Source organism: Anas platyrhynchos, chromosome 15 (genome assembly GCF_047663525.1).
Source record: "Anas platyrhynchos isolate ZD024472 breed Pekin duck chromosome 15, IASCAAS_PekinDuck_T2T, whole genome shotgun sequence".
Lineage (NCBI taxonomy): Eukaryota > Metazoa > Chordata > Aves > Anseriformes > Anatidae > Anas > Anas platyrhynchos.
Genome location: NC_092601.1, coordinates 19,234,232 through 19,250,578, shown reverse-complemented (window position 1 = coordinate 19,250,578; position 16,347 = coordinate 19,234,232). Strand labels below are relative to the sequence as shown.

Below are 16,347 nucleotides of genomic sequence, written 5' to 3'. Positions count from 1 at the left end.
AAAAAGACATGTAAATAAGCAGGGTGGCATAGTGGGATGGTCTGTGTTTGCATTTCATTCTTCAGTTTGTTTTGTTGGGAGCAAAGACTCCCCCTCCTTTTTTATTTATTTATTTTTTTTAATTTTTTTTATTTTATTTTTATTTTAACTTTAGCTGTGAGCTCTACACAAGAAGAGTGGAGCTTGCATTGCCACGAGCATTTGGGGCTCTCCAGCAATCTGAGAGCCCAAACCAGCACCTGCAGAGCTGTCGGCCCACTTGGCCAGTTTTGCTGGAATATCCACATGGCTCTGTAATGTCACAGTTCCACAGCTCGGTGTCATCAGTGCAGCTTCTGAGGTAACATGCTGTGAGCAGGCACTGGTTAAAGCTAAGCTTTAATTAAGGATGACAATACCATCGGTACACTAAGAAAAGAAAAAAAAAAAAAAAAAAGAAGGAGAAAAAAAAGCATGAACAAAAAGCAACAAACCAACCTCTGGTTCTTTTCTTCTCCTGCTCCCTTCTGTTCAGCTGCTCTGTGTACAGCTCGTGTGTGTACACCACACACACCAAACCGTGACTCACAACTACATCACCCCAACTTGTTACCATTGGTAACTTAACACATTTTGAGCACAGTGATCAAAACTTGGAACCCATGGGGTGGTAAATGAAGGCCATCCAAGAGCAGCATCATGCAGGTGTCTGCACTTCCACCTTGCTGACCAAAGGGAGAAAGCAGGTGTTGAACCAGCACGGCCACATCTGTGCCCAGCCAGGAACCACATTACAGGTGGCAGCACACCACATTCACCAAGCTCCCAACTTAACCTTCATATCCACAAACCACTCATGGTCAGTGCCAGAAACCAGCATGTTTCCCAAGTGTGACACATCCACAGTTGCTCTCTTCACTCAAACACTCACAGACTATAAGGGTAAGGAGAAAAGTGCCATCATTTAGTATAACCCTCTGCATTAAAACACAGAGCAGTGGGTGAACCATGGGTGATCTTGATCATATTCTTCCAGCTCTGAGGATACTTCAAAGTCTCCAGAAGGTTTTCTTGCTATTTCCTCCTGAAACCAAAGCTCACAGGTGGAAATGGCACTGCGGTTTTCTGCGGGGAGGTCCTCACTTGAGCCGTATCGACCCTTTGCCGGTTCCAGTTCCGTATTGCACCTGTGGGATCTGATTTCTGTACAATTCTATTGATTTTCCCTCTTAGCCACAAGCTTAAAACTCTGATGATCCTGGATCGAAGCCAGCCTTCTGCAGGCAGGATATTCCTTATGCGGTGGCAGTCCGCAGCTGTCTGTGCAGCACACCTTTCCGGCTGCTAAGCGTGAAAGCTGACAGAGTTGGAGCTCCCTGTCTTTGTACAGGGCTTTATAAAACTGTTTTCTGAGGAGAGAAAAAAGAAGGGGATTTTGTCAAATATAAGGCAAGGGGCTGTTAGTGCTGAGCCACATTCTGCCAACGAAAACAGGAGGAATGATAATGATAATCTGCTTGCAAAGGGACTAAACCCCACTTGCTCTGAGTGCTGCAGAGCTCTGATCACCCACCTGCACTTCACTTGGGCACAATTCTGGGTTAGAAAAGAGCCCGGGGTTCCCAATGGGCATTTTTTAATCCCTGGGATATTTTCCAGGAATTGTCACTGAAGCTTTCAGATTTCTGGTTTCATGATTCCGAAAGCTTCCCAAGATGAGAATGCCTTTGCAAGGCCAGATGGAGAATCCCAAACGCCAGTGCAGCCTGAAGGAGGGGAGGTGCACACCTGGTGTCAGCAGTCCTTGGCTCTCCGCCCCTCCAGCTTTCTTTCCTAAAACAATAGTATCAGCTGAGAAAGAAATACGGACTTTTCCTTATCTTTGCCACCATAAATAGAAGGAGCTTTGTCAGAAACAGACCAAAGCTAATCAGAACACATCCTCTTGTTTTTAATAAATATCCCGTTCCATTGTTCTGAGTTCAAGACTGAAAAATGGTGATTTGGGCACTGCCTGATGAATGCATGTGAAATGTGCTGGATTGATAGTCCAGCTGGGGAGCTGTGAATCCTCCAATTATTCTCAGAACAATACAGAATAACTATGGGATGAAGAAGCAGAATTCTTTTATTTTGTGCCCTGCCACCATCCCTAACTGAATCACTGACCCTTCTGCTGGAACAGTTAAGGAGAAGCTCGGCTGTGACATTTTTACCTGTGTCTGAGAACTGGAGAAATACCGCAAGTTCATTTTACTGCCCAGAGTTCCAGCATCCCGTGGCTGCCCTGTGGTTTTCCCAGCTTGGGCATTATTTGCTCATCCCTATTCAAAACCCAGGGGTGGAAGTTGGCTTTGTTAAAGTTCCTGGGAGCCTTCTTACCCGCTAGTGTCTTCATGCTCTCCTGTAAACTGCCCAGCTACTTTTTCATGAAAAAATCCATTACAGTTCTGGGATGATTCCTTAAAGATTAGGGTCTGTCTAGCTCATTCCCCATGGTCAGGGCTGCACCACCAGCCATCCGTCCAGCATCGCACGTTGCCGTGCTTCCACTGCTCTGCTGATGTACGGCTGCTGGGGTGGCACTGGCCGGGAAGAATGGGCCCAGGGGCCCAAGTGAGGTGTTATTTGTTATTTTAAGTACTAATAAATATTACAGATATCTGTGAGGGACTGTGCTGCAGTTTGCGAAGTGAAAGGAAGGAGAAATAATGAACAGTCAAAGGAAAGGGACCTAGGGAGCCTAAGACACAGAGGAACAGTTTGATTTCACAGGACCACCTACAGTTTATTTGGCAATGTCACATACATTTTCTGAGATTAATGAGGGATTTAACTCCCCCCACAGGCTTAGTGCTGTTCTCACAGTGGTCTAAATCACCAGAAATGCTCAGAGGTTTTGGAATTGCTTGTCCCTACAGTTCTTTTGCAAAGTTGCCTGTGACCAAAAGTGCAATGCCTCTGTGGAAACCTGGCAACCCGGAAGAAAATTTTGTGTGGCTTTTGTCCTGTTGCAGAGACACACAGGATCCGGGCAGCAGCAGCTCCATCCAGCTGGGTTTGCCAGGGCTCTGTCTCTGCTCAAGAACCCCTGCAACAGAAATTTGTTTTCTAATGAGTCAGTGTCACCAGAAAACATTTAGCAAAGCATCGTTATGGGTCAGACCTCTTCCTGACCAACCTGTCTTTTGGGATTGTTTCATGCCTGCAATTTTCATCTGTAAATTGCTTCTCCAACATTAATTAAGCCTTGAAGTGCACTAGTAGGCAGGAAAGCCTGTGACTGCGGAGCTGCTGACAGAAGTATAGCTGTAACCACACAACCAGGCAGCATCAGGGGGTTCTTCCTCAGCCTGAGACTCCTAAAATCTGTGCTTTTGCTCACTTGGAACCTGGGAGGATTTCCTTCTCATTGAAGGAACATTTCATCCCTGTGGGATTTTGGAAGAGGGCAGAGGACAGCAGGACCCTGCCTGCCCACTGCACTGTGCTCAGCCGGCCTCACAGCTCCAGCACCCGCATCTGCCACTGGCGGGGGAAATCCACACCTTCTTCAGGGATGCCCTGGTTTTGGCTTGGATGGAGTTTTAATTTCCTTCACAGCGGCTAGTATGATGCCGTGTTTTGGATTTAGGATGAGAATGATGCTGATAACACTCTGACATTTCCGTTGTTGCAGAGCAGTGCTTACACTAAGGCAAGGGCTTCTCAGCTTCTCGTGCTGCCCTGGCTGCAGGAGCTCGTGGGCTCTCCCTGCTTGGTTACAAGGGCCCCGTGGTGGGGACAGACTCGGACACCTTGGTGGCACTGTGCCAGCCTGGATAGCCTCTGCAGAAGCTGGATCTTCTGGACACAGGGAGCCCAGGGCCTCCTGTTGGCACATGGTGTGCCTGAACTTGGATAAACTTGGCCGCATCCCCACACACACATCAAAGCAACCCCAGCTTTCCTCCTAATTCTTAGTTTCACAATACATTTTACATCAAAGTTAATTACGGGGATCAAAGGCACCTTCTTTACGGCCTCCAGAGCCCTCCTTTCCAGCCCTGACCGGGCCTGGCTGGCTGTGCGGCTGCTATCACAGGACACAGACACCGACTTTCAGGAGACAGAGTGCCAAATCGCAGCACTGCTGCTCTGCGAACTCCCCGTGCAGTTGCGCTAATCACTCAGGAGACGGTGCTGAGTCTGTGCAATCGGCTGACGATGGGGGCCGTGGTGGCTGGCTTTATCCCTCGGATGCTGCCTTGCTTTGAGTCATCTCAGTTCTGAGTCACCAGCAGCCCTTAATCCCTTGGCGATAAAGTCCGCATCCAGCCCCTGCTACGCAGGTACTTTCACTCCGTGCTTACACTTCAGAAAAAGGAGGAAATGCTGTGCAAGGCGAACTCCTGGCAGGAGCCGTCCTGGGCTCACTGCTGGGTCACTGGACATCACCTCGTGGAGCCCGGGGCAGGGCTCTCAGCAGGCCCTGGGCTCCTGCCCTCACTGATAAGGTGACAACAGCCCCATGGACAAACAGCCATCCGCAGGGCCTGCCTCTGCCTGGCCTCTGGGACCATGCTAACCCATGAGCATCGCTTGTGATTTCTGCACTGCCCTCAGCACCAGCAGTCCAAAATCAAGTGTTATTTGTAACCTCGATTTCAAGGCCTGCTGGGCATCTTTGGGTCAATTGTCCCCAGATTAATTTCATCCTTTGTTAACATGTGTGCTTTACTTCCAGCTTAAGTCAGTCTCAGATAAACACCTTTTCTGCCTCCATTCTCACAGATCTCCACACAGAGGTACTTGGAGACCACAGTCAAGTGAGCTTTTAACCTCCTCTGTGACAAGAGGCATAGGCTGATCTCTTTAATCTCTCACTCCATGCCAGCTTTTCAGACCTTGAGGAGCTCTTGTAGCTCCTGCCAGAACTCTCCAGCTTCTTAACATCTTGCTGGGAGCACGGACACCAGCACGGGACAGGACACTGCGCTGGTCCCAGCGGTGCTGCACAGAGATAACATCCTCTCTGATACTGCTCAGGCATTTCCCAAGTACCGGTACTCCAGAATCCCATTAGCTGCAGCACCATGCCGGTGTCACTGATCACCTGCCATGACCCCAAGGCCTTCTGCAGAGCCACCCCTTCCCAGGCCACGCTCCCACCCCAGGGACAGCAAAACCCCACTGCTCTGCCAGCCGCGTGCCCTCAGCCCCCTGCATGTCCATGGAACAGCCCCTGGCTTGCACCCAGCACCGGTGCAGGTGGGGCAGCCCCTGCAAAGCCCTCTGTTTCCTCTGTTTCCTTTTTCACCTGGGGGGTACCTGCAGCCACACGTGAAGCTCTCTGCTGTTTCTGGGAGAGGCATTTCCTTCCCACCTCATGCAAGACCCAGAGGAGGAGAGGCCATGTGCTCCTGCAGCAAGGCACATCAGAGAACCCAGAGCCAAATGCAGCCCAGCTGCGGTGCGCTGCCGGCCCCAGGAGGCTGGAGGGAGGCCAGATCCTGCCCTGCCCTGAGCTCTGCTGGGCTGTGTTGTCCTCACCCAGCTCCCGGGACGGCCTCGTCCCCATGCACTGCTCCCTCATCCAGCGAGGGGGAGCCACGTTTTTCTGCGGGGTTTAAGAGCTACTCGGCAATTAAATTGAATTCTAATTATTGTATATCACGTATTAGCGATTTCTACCGTGCTAATATTAACTGCTAACAAGACGATAAGGTGTATCAGGCCGTTGTGGTGGAGCCTGTCTTTGCCTGCTCGGGAGAGGTGTGGAAGCGGGGTGGGGGAGGTCAGATGCAGTGATCGCTGAGGACATCCGACAGTGTGGGATGTCACCTGCCCCAGCACGGGGTCAGCATCACCCCTTAGCCTTCCCGGGCTGCAGCTCCAAGCTGGTGGAAATTTGTGGTTCTCGGGCTCGACTTCCTCAGGGAAGGGGCTGCAAGGTCCCACTGTATGCAGCCACGGGCTGGGTCTGCTGACGGTGCAGGGGCCCTCCTGCCTCCAGGCATTGTGTGCCCCTTGGTGCACTTACAGAAAGCATGCTTTGTGGGACCAAAAAGCTTGCCCCAGGAGCTGCTCCCACTCCTCAGAAAGCCCTCACCCCATCAGAGCCAGTGTGTCAAACCACCTCGTGTCCCACGGGGAACACCAAGCAGATCAGGGGAAACCGAACATCAGAGCCAAGGCAGCTGGAAAAGCCTCTGTGGATAAGAACATGCCTCTGGAGAGTTAATCGAGGACAGAATGAGCCCAAACAGCTGCGAAATTAACCCAAACAGAAGTCTTGAAAGGGCCCATGGGAATGGAAACTGTTGGATTTGCCAGGAATCCCTTCCCGAGAGGACGGACCGGGGCTGCCAGGACCCCGGGGCCGAGGCGGAGGCAGCAGTTTGGGGGAGGACACGGGGCTGCAGCTCACTGCCAGGCCTGGGTGATGGCCCTGGGGAACCCGCAGTGTGCCCGTGTCCCCAGGGGCAGCAGCCTTGGGGGGCTGCCAGCACCAAGGCTGGGGCAGGAGGAGAGCCCCTGGCACCAAGGGCACTCTGTCCCCTCGGCCGGGCAGCCACTGGTCACCTGCAGCGCTGGTGATTTAACATCCCCTTCCTCCCAGTGAGGTAATTCTGTCACAGGGGTTATTTATTGAAAAAAAAATAAAGCCCTGTGTGAGTCAGACAGTCTGCACTACAAAACAGTGATAAATTACATTTGGACATATGCTAAATGACATTTACCAATAAATTTATGCAGATTTCTCCTGTAATCCTTCTCCTCCATCAAAAGTAGTAATACTTTCCCTAATGCAAATGCACTGCTAGAGCCTCGCCACATCAAACAGGAGCTGTGCTGAATTGTTAAGGATTCTAAATGATAATCTTCATTGTGCTCATGAATAATCATTGCCTATAGATGATTGTTTAACAATGCTTGGAAGAGCCTGACAACACGTCCCAGCTTCCTTCGAGGTACAGCTGTTCCGGCTGCCCAGGTCCATCAACTCTGACGAACCTTGCAATCAGATTTCATGCTCATTTCCCTTCTTGGTTCATGCATTGGCCGTGTAACATAAGCTTTAATGGGCTCCACTAATGAGCCCTGGGAGGGAGCCGGGCTGCGTGCTCTGCTCTGCTCCTGCGGATTCGCGGCCATCCTGGGTCCCATCCGACCTCCTATCTCCGTCCAGCCCCAGTTTGGTAGGAAAATGCAGGAATGCAGGTGTGGGACGCAGCACAGGATCACATGGGAATTCAGACTGGAAAGGTCCAGCACCTGGCTTTAACCATAACCACGACACACAGCCATGTTCTTGTCCAAAAATCCTGGCTTTTTTGTTTGTTTATTTGTTTTTGTTTTGTGCAAAACCTGCCAAGACATGGATGCTGCTTCTTTTCCCACATCTAAATGGAGTGTGTGCTTGTCAGCTGTGTTACCAGGAAGGAGCCATCCTGCTCGCCCTGCCTGCCCCAGTGTCACTTCTCAGCTGTCCCGAGGGTGGTTTCACTCCCTGCAGGGGCTCCGGGTGCTGCAGCCACAGCACTAGAGGCAGCAGGAGGGGGGGGCGAGGATGGGGGCCACATAGAGCCAGGGGCACGCTGCTGCCCCTCCTTGGGGCTGCGTTTCTGGAGAGCTCAGAACAGAGCAGATGGAGAGATCTGGCCGAGGTCTGGGGACTCCGGCACGTCTCAGGATCTGAGGCTGCAAGCTGCTACCCCTACCGTGACCGGGGTCTGCAGGTGGGACAGAGCAGAGATCACGGTGAAACCCCCAGGGCTCTGGAAGTGCAAAGCCCTTTGCTGCTTTGCCATCCATGCTTTTTATTGGAGAGGTTTCCATTTTTAATCATTTTTAAAGATGATTACATTTTGAGCAGCAATGATCTAAGCTAATGAGCAACCTGCCACTTTGTGGCTCGGCAGGAAAAGTCTTACTGCTGGAGTCTTTTTTTTTCCCCTTCCATCCAAAACACAGACATTATGGAAATAAATGATTTCTTTTCACAGTTGTTTAATATAATTTTCTCTGTGCTGCGTTTTACAAGATGCTGCAGCTCATTAAAATAACGATCAGACCTCGGAGTTAGGACACAGGCGATGAGCAGCAGCTGCAGCAGGTCCCGTATGTCTCATGTGGATGTCACGGAGAGATTTTGGCTCTCACTCAGCACTCAGGACTTCTATTTCCAAAGCTCTCCTGCCCCTGCAGGTCTGGACCTGGTGCTGGGCACCCTGCTGAATACCGGTGAGGTGTAGGCAGGGCCAGCCACCTCCACGCACATCCAGGCACGGTCACCCCGTTTCTCTCCTGTGAATGGTTTGGGGGGATCCTGTACCAGCTCGGTCCCCACCACCCAGCCCCACAGCAGGGCAGGAGGCCACTTCTCCTGTGGGGTCCCCTCCTGGGGCTTTGGAGAGGAGGGCAGCAGCCGCAGCTCCAGCCCTGCTGCACAGCCGAGGCTGCCTTCAGCAGGGTGCTCCGTCCCCTCGGTGCCACTGAGACAGCGATGTCAGGGGAGAGCCAGGGAGCCAGACACCGCTGAGTGCTGAGCTGGCGGCTGTGGGGAAATAAAAATGTGCGAGAGAGATGCAAATGTGTTATAGAAAGTCAAAGAGGCTCAGAGAAAGGCTGGCTATGGCACCCAGACTGAGTGCCTGGGCTCTCCAGGATTCAAGTGCACTTCAGCAGTGCAGGAGAAGGCTCTCCACCGGGGCTCTGCTCTCCCGGGTATGTCTCCGCCGACACGTGCCAAGTTCACAGACACATCCCCGCTTCCCCTGCCAGCTGGAACGTGCTGCACTGCTGGGGTGAGCGGCTCCCGCACTGCCTCCTGCCCTCACACAGCTCCAGGAGCCTCCGTGCTGGGCCCAGGGGAGGGCAGGACACAGCCTTCACCTTGGGGCCACAGCACTCCCCATGGGGTGCGCTGCAGACCTGAGACCCCGGGGCTCTGCCCATCCTTGGCCGTGGCCCTCCCTCTGCCCATCTCCATGCCCCATCTCACGCTTTCTGCTTCAGGGCAGACCTGCAGGAAGCCCTGGAGCAGAGCCAGGTGCTACTGACCCATGGCCCAGGGCACTGGGATGTGAGGAACAGCCCCAGATCTCTCCCACGCGTCCCTCTGAGCCTCGGCCTGGGCTGCAAAAGCGATGCTGGAGGAGGGAGCCACTGCTGCTTTGAGCAAAACAGGCTGCTTGTTTCTGCAGGAATACCCTAGCTGCCAGGCAAGAGCACGGGCTCCTCGTACATTATTTCCCCTCTCTGTGGGACCAAACGTGGTTTAAGAACTGATGGGAAAAAAAAAAAAGAAGAGGAGCAAATGGTCGCTGCTTTGAGTCTGATGCCAATTAGCAGGTGACTCGGTGCTTCGAGGGGGAAGGAACAGAATAAACTGCTGATCTGTAATTCTGGTGGTGGAACGAAGCGGGACTCTCGTTTTCCTTTGGTCTGTTTCTTGTCTTGTTCCCTGGGAAACTGTTCTTTGTAGGAGAGTTCAGGGAACCACAGGCAGCAATGTGCCGGACGATGTTTGCCAATGCCCTGTGAGAGCTCTGACGGGGGGGCTGGAATAACCACGGGAAACGAGCAGCCTGAAAAACAGCACCGAGAGGAACCCTGCCTCAGAGCACAGCTGTTCATTGCTGGCCGTTAACAACAGGGCTCGCTGAGGCTGCCCCCAGCCAGGGCTGCTCCAGGCTCCTCGGTGCTGCCCCAGCAGCTCAGGGCCCTGCGCTGCGGACGAGCTTCCCGACCCCTGAGCCCCTCTCGGCCACACCGCCGGCTCCGGGAGGCACAGAGGTGGTGAGCTTCGAGGGCACCCCAGCACCAAGATGTCCTGCAGAGGGGAGTGCAGCTCCCCCAGGAGCAGTGCAGGATGTGAGGGTGTCTCCACACTGCTTGTGGGTGTCCTGGGCTGCCCCATGCTCCCCAACCCCTCACTGTGGCTGCCTGGCAGCAGGCAGGGGTGCTCGGAGCCTTCCTCCTTGGCTGCTCACTGCTGGAGCCCTCCTGCAGAAGGAGAGCACCCCTGGGGTGGCCCATGGGGGCTACTGTAATATAAGAACACCCAAAAGGGATGGCCCGAGCCAGCTGCGGCACTGGGGAAGGACTTAGGGGCCTGTCAGGCTCTGCTCACCACTCCTCTGAGTGCCCAGCCAGCTGTGTGCAGCCTCTCCTTGTCTGCCAGGTTTGCCACAACGTGCAAAGTCAAATGGTTCTGGCTGCAGAAGCTGCGCCCAGAATCAATACAGGCTTCCAGTGCGGCAGCTTTGAATTGCTTGGAAGGCGAGCTTCCCAGCCAAATCCCCCAGCGCGTCCCCCTGCGCGCTCCGGGAAGGCGCTGCCACGCGCTCCAGGCGCAGCCTCGGAGTAAGCGGCGACTCGAGCCAGAGCGAGCCGAGCTGTGCAGGCTGTGTAAAGGCTGTGTGAAGGCTGTGCAGGCTGTGCAGGCTGTGTGCAGGCTGTGTGCAGGGCAGATCCGCAGCCGGCACTGCGCTGAATGCCCAATTACCGGCCGGCAGGGCGCGAGCCGAGGGAAGCGCTGCCGCCTCTGACAAGGTTTTCTCATCAGGCCCGGCGCAACAGTAAGTCTTCCCAAATTTGCCTTCTCACAGAACAAACAGCCTAAATACACCCAGTGCGGGAAATCAATCCCATGCTCTGTGAGAGAGGAAGGTAATGACGTGATGGGATTTGCAAAATTTCTGCCCCTGCCACCGCAGGCAAAGCCAGACCCCCGCCTGCTCCGGGTGCTCCCTGCCCGACACGGCCAGCTCGGTGCCCGTGTGTGCTGCTGGCACCGTCGTGGCACCTCGCAGCCAGCCTGGGCTGAGGGGCTCAGCTCACCCTGTGCTGGGGGCAGCCCCTGTGCAGCTGCCAGGCCCCCGGCGTGCTCTGGGGAAAGAGGAGGTGATGGGGGCAGAGGATGGGGTGCCTCCTGTCCTTGGGGTGCCTCCTGTCCTTGGGGTCCCTCCTGCCTGCCCTGAGCCCGCCACAGCCTCTGGGTGCCTGCAGCCCTCCGTGGGGCCTGGCCCCACACCTGAAGGTTTGCCATGAGCCACATCTTTCCCCATCTTCAGCGGCTGAGAGCAGTGGCTGGGCCGCCTCTTTCTGTGCCCAGGCTGCAGCTCCGACTCTGTTCAAAGGCTGTTTGCTGTCTGTAAGAGAACTGGGACCTGTGATTTCCATGCTGCCTGAAAAGATCAAGCTTTATAAAACGCATTTCATCCCTTCTGTTAGGATGTTTAACCATCTCCAAAGGTGATGGTGTGTCCCCAGGCAGCCTGCGTTTAGGGTTTGCAGCTTGTTTGGGACTGTCAGGTGCTTACAAACCTCACAACAGCAAGACAAAGAGTTCCTGCTGGGTTTCAATGATCTGAGAGGTTAAAAGGCACTTGAACCCCGGGGTGAGAGCCTCTGGGACGCATTCTGAAAGTGATTTATGGCTTCTGCAGCAGCCCAGAACCAGCTCGCTTCCATTGTTCTGGCTTTAATTTTTATTTCTATTTTCTGTTATCGCTGTGGAATAAACATGAAAAGGCTTTAAAATCCAGGTCTTAACAGGGGCTGCTCACTGCAGACCTTCCTGCCTTGGGGCAAGCCTCAAAGCATGGGCTGTAAGGGCCCACAAAGTTGCAGCTCTCCAGGTAACATTTTCTGCTCCGTAACGGAGGTTCCTACCTGCCATAACTGGAGGCACAAAAAGCTTGGGAACACACCAAAACACACCACCAAGGCTGCTGCTGGGGCAGAGGGAAGGAAATCAGCCCGATGGGATTTTCCTTTTCCAAGCCTGGCAAGGCTGGGGGCTCTGCTGCCGCTTCTGCTCCCAGGGTGGCACCGCAGCACGTGGGGGCGCAGACCCCCGGTGGGGGACGAGGCACAGAGGGGGGCAGGGGTGGCTGCATGGGCAGGGGGAGGCCGCTGGGTGCTGCCTCCTGGTCAGTGCCAGCCCCACACAGCAACCCCAGCACCCCAAAACTCACCCAGGGGTGGGCTCTGCAGCCCCGGGTCCTTTCGGTCTCCCCCCAGCCCTGCAGTCCTGTGTGCCTGGCAGGGAGGGAGAACCAGCAGCAAAACCCCAATGGCAGCAAAAGGAGAATTGGAAAGAAAAAAAAAAAAAGCAACAAAAGAGAAAAATCCTGTAAGAGCAGCCAGACGGATTGCCTGCACAGGGGAGAAGAGAAGCACTGCAGTGGATGTGCAGAGGAGCAGAGCCTGTACAAATCAAAGCAGCACTCGGAGCTCTTTGAACTGGCCGAGTCCACGTTGCTGGCCTTCAGCCCAGCCCTGCCTCCCCTGGGGACCCGAGGCCGTGCTGTACCTCATCAGAGGAGCCCTGGAGATCTCCCACCCCGTATTTACTGCTGCTCACGTGAGAACCTGCCCGGAGAGCCCCCGATGCGTGAGGCAGGTCGGTGTCCCCGGCACCGAGCCCCCTGCCCAGGGCTGTGCTGCTGAGGCATGCTGGCTGCCCTCAGAGCCAGCTCCAGCAGCCTGCCAGCTCTGCAGGAGCTGTTGGAGAAACCTCCAGCCCTCGGTGGTGGAAATGAAGGTCTGAGCCCGGGCACATCCCAGATCACGCCGGGGATGGTCTGTTTCTGCCTGTGCAGCATCTGTAGAGCCAGGAGGTGTCCCGGCCATGCAGGCTGTGCCTGGCAGCGCCTGGACCTTGGGAGGAGCTGCCTCGGCTGATGCCAAACTGCAACTTCTGGGACACGACAGATGGGTGAGGGCTTCCACGGCTGCAGTACTGGGGCTGCTCTGGATGCTCCAGCCTCCTGCGAGCTGCTCTGATGCCCCAGGACACGGTGTCCCGTTGTGCCGTCACCAGCCCTGGCAGAGAGCTGAGGCCGGTGCCTGCCAGGGACAGCCTAACCTGAGCTCCTGCTGCTTCCAGAAGGGAAGTTTGTAAAGATGCAGGCGCTGAAATCTTGCCCTTTGTATAAACATTTTAATTACAAGTTTCCGGGATTTCTTTTCTAAGATAAACACATTTTAATTGCAAAGTGCTTCTGCTGTCTTTAAGCGTTCCCTAATACTGTGAGCAGCTGTTGTTTTTAATGTTTAATGAAATTGTCTCTGGGACGGGCTCGGTGCCACTGCAGCTCCGCTCTGCCCGCAGGGCCGGGAGTTGGTGTTTGGTGTTTCTGGGCTGGGCTGAGCACGGAGGGACAGGGCACAGGCTGTCCCCCCCCCAGCACCACTGAGCTGTACAGAAAGCGGGCTGCCCAGGCTGCAGCAGGGGGGTCTGTGCCCTGATCTGCATCCCATGGCACCCAGCCCCTCTGAGCCCAAACCCTGGGCACCTGGGGGAGGGGTGCAGATGTGTGGGGTTAATGCCATGGTTTGCTCCTAGAGCTCACGCAGTCTGTGCTGGGCACCCTCAGCACCCCTCACTGCACTTGTTGGGTGCCTCCAGACCTTGCACGAATCCCTGGGACCACAGGGGGCTGGCACAGGGAGCTGGACACGTGGCTGCTCTGGCATCGAGAACAGGGATATCACCGGGGCGAAAGCCATGAAGGCAAAGGGCAGGAGGAAGGGGCTGCTCTCAGTAGCAGCCAGGCAGGGAGGACACCTGACAGCAGCAAGGAGTAATTAGCTTGCTGCATATTGCTGACAAGGGGCGGGAAATAGAGGCTAATTAAGACTGCGAAGCAAAAGCAAATCACCTATCTGCCTTGAGCTCCAGGCTGCACAAGAAAAAAAGGGCCCATGTTAAAAAAAATAATAATAATAATAAAAAAGAGAGCCTGAAGTTTTAAATATTTGCTATTTACTTGAAGGTTACAGAACACCCGTTAGCCTTTTCAATTATTTTTGCCAGTTTGCTGCTAGGTTAACTGGCTTGAAATTCTCTGTGAAGATATACGGCGCATTTAAGGACTCTGCAAAGCTTGCCTGCCTTCCCCGGGGCGCGGGGAGCCTGCGCTCCTTATTCATCCTGGCTCGTGATGGAACTGCTCATTGTGCTTGCTCTTTCTCCATTATTTTATAGGTTCAAATAGCAACAATTTACCTGCTGCCAATTTCTTGCTTTTTCATTTGCTGCAAGCCTGCGTGAATTACACCAGCACCCTCTGCTCAGCCACGTCCCTGACACCGGCAGCGCTTGCAGGGCTGATGATGGGGATGAGCGGATGAGCGGCTTACCTGGCACCGCAGCCCTCCTGCTCCTTCAGCACAGGGGCACCCCAGGGGCTGCAGCGACCTCAGTTCAGCCTCAGCCCGGGGGTGGGAGCAGGTCCTGCAGCCCTGGCCAAATTGCCTTGGTCCTGCCCCCAGCTGCCCCAGCCCCTGCAGTCAGTGCTGCCCCAATTAGCCCCATCCCGCTGCACCTCCACGCTCCTCGGAGAGCCCTTGCAGCTTCAGGGGGCAGGAATGGGGAGGGAGGTGCCCAGGTGGTGACTTTAGGACAGGCTGCTGTCACGCTTTGGCTGCTCAGACACTGCACCCAGGGGTTCCCCCCTTAGCCTGGCGTTTGCTGGGGGGCAAACGCCCCCGTCCTGCAGCCCATGGCCACGCTGGCAGCATGGTGTGGGGCAAACCCCGTCCCGTGGGTGATGGCCACCCCCCAGCTCGTCCCCATGTCCTGGCCGCTGCCTCATTGCAGGAGGCTGAGGGCTCCCAGGGGCTGCGGGCTCGCTGCTCCACTCCCCATCAGCTGCAGGATTTATAGGGCCACGTCAGGATCCCCCGCCAAGTTTCATTACTACACATGCTCTCGTTTAGGGCCGGCAGTAAAGCACAGCGGTCACGGTTTACACGAACAGGTGGGGGCTGACGTCCCCAGCACACCGAGCTGGGCTCCCAGGGAGGCTCCCAGCCGCTGTCTGCCCCTCGGTGCTGGGGGCCAGCAGGTTGGGGACACGCAGCACCTGCGTCCCCACAGCCACCAAAGTGCCGTGCTCCCAGGGTGAACAATCAGCTGCGGGTGCTCCCCAGCCCCTGGGCCTCGGGGAGGAGCAGGCCAGCCTTTAGAGTCTCCCTGGAATATTTACTATTGCTTTTAATTGATGAAAATGGATGAGCCTAAATACAGAGCTCTGACGACGTTTATTGTGCGCCTCCTACCAGCACGGGGACTGCGAGGAGTCACTGGGACAGAGCCAGGGATGGAAGGATAATTAATAACCACTTCCATGCCCATGAATGATGCCCTTGCCAGGGAAGGAGAATATTTTCAGGCTGGAAGTTGGTGCTGTGAGCTCTGGAGAGGGAAGGGCCAGGACCCCTCGGTCACCCTGCAGTGACCCCCCCCCCGAGTCAGTGCCCAGACCCCGCTGTACCAGGCATGGTGGCTCCTTCCCGTGGGTCACAGCAGGATGGCCCCAGCCGTGTGAGTCCTCTCCCTGGCTCGTTTGCCCTCAAATCCAACCCGCGCAGCCCCTCAGGCGCTGGGGTCCCTGCAGGAAACTTGCTGAGCACTTGCAACTGCTCTGCTCTGAAAGCAGTGGTGGCGTTCTGCCTTTTTTTCCTTTGCTTTTGTTCCTCCCCTTCTCACTTCAAATCTTCCTTTGAAACCAAAACTTCCTGTAGTCTGAAATGGACAATCAGGCCGCTCCAGCAGCTGCAGCCCGAGAGCTTCAGCTCTTGGCAGGAGGATGAGAACTGCAAAACTATTTCTTTGAGGCAAATTATGCATTCATCTAGCTCATTTGAAACAAAATATGATTTGCAATTTAACTTTCCATAATGAGCTCCTGCTATTATACGGTTTCCATAATGGCTGGTTTCATTGGAACAGATTGTTGGTGCACATGGTTTACAAAACATTTTCAATGCAAGCCCCGTTTTTTCTTATTTTAAATAGCAACAGCTGCTAAGCATGATAATTATTGTATTTCATCAAAATAAACTTACCAAGTTGCTTCTTAATGCTACTCATTGCAGTTTTCCAGAGGACCTAGGGGTTATTAAAGAAAGCAGAAACTTGGGTTCTCCAAGGAGAGCCCGCGCTGTCAGAAAGGCACAGCCGGAGATGCTGTGCGGGGTGCCGCGGGGCTGGGCCAGGCACGGCTGTGGTGCATGGTCCTGGGGGGAGGCACCGGCACCCCTGCGGGCTCTGAGCCCCCCAGGATGGTGTCGTTGTCACAGGACAGGGCCACCGCTGTGGTTAGAAGCGAGCAGCCACGGTGCTGGCACAGCAGGCGCTGGCGCAGTGCTCCTGGAATAGCCCAGCAGGCTGCCTACAGCCCTCCGCGTGTGCTTGTGAGCGCTTCCCAGGGCTGCATCAATCGCAGAGTTTTGCCACAAGGCAGATGTGGCCGTGGGCCTGCGTCTGGCCCCGCAGAGCCAGCACCACCTGGGCAGCCCCTGGCACAGGAGACGTCGGTGTTGTGGCAGCGCCGTGAGCACTGACGGTGCTGCAAGGCACGGAGTAAC

General features: G+C 54.9%; 1 long non-coding RNA gene across 1 annotated transcript; it reads right to left on the bottom strand.

Moving 5' to 3' along the window:
- Nucleotides 1–2,508: 2,508 nt before the first annotated feature.
- On the bottom strand, nt 2,509–5,428 carry LOC119718453 (uncharacterized). The gene is made up of 3 exons (XR_011803637.1): nt 5,290–5,428; nt 3,991–4,332; nt 2,509–3,070 (listed from the first exon to the last, which is right to left on the bottom strand). It is a non-coding gene; the product is annotated as an uncharacterized lncRNA (long non-coding RNA).
- Nucleotides 5,429–16,347: the final 10,919 nt, after the last annotated feature.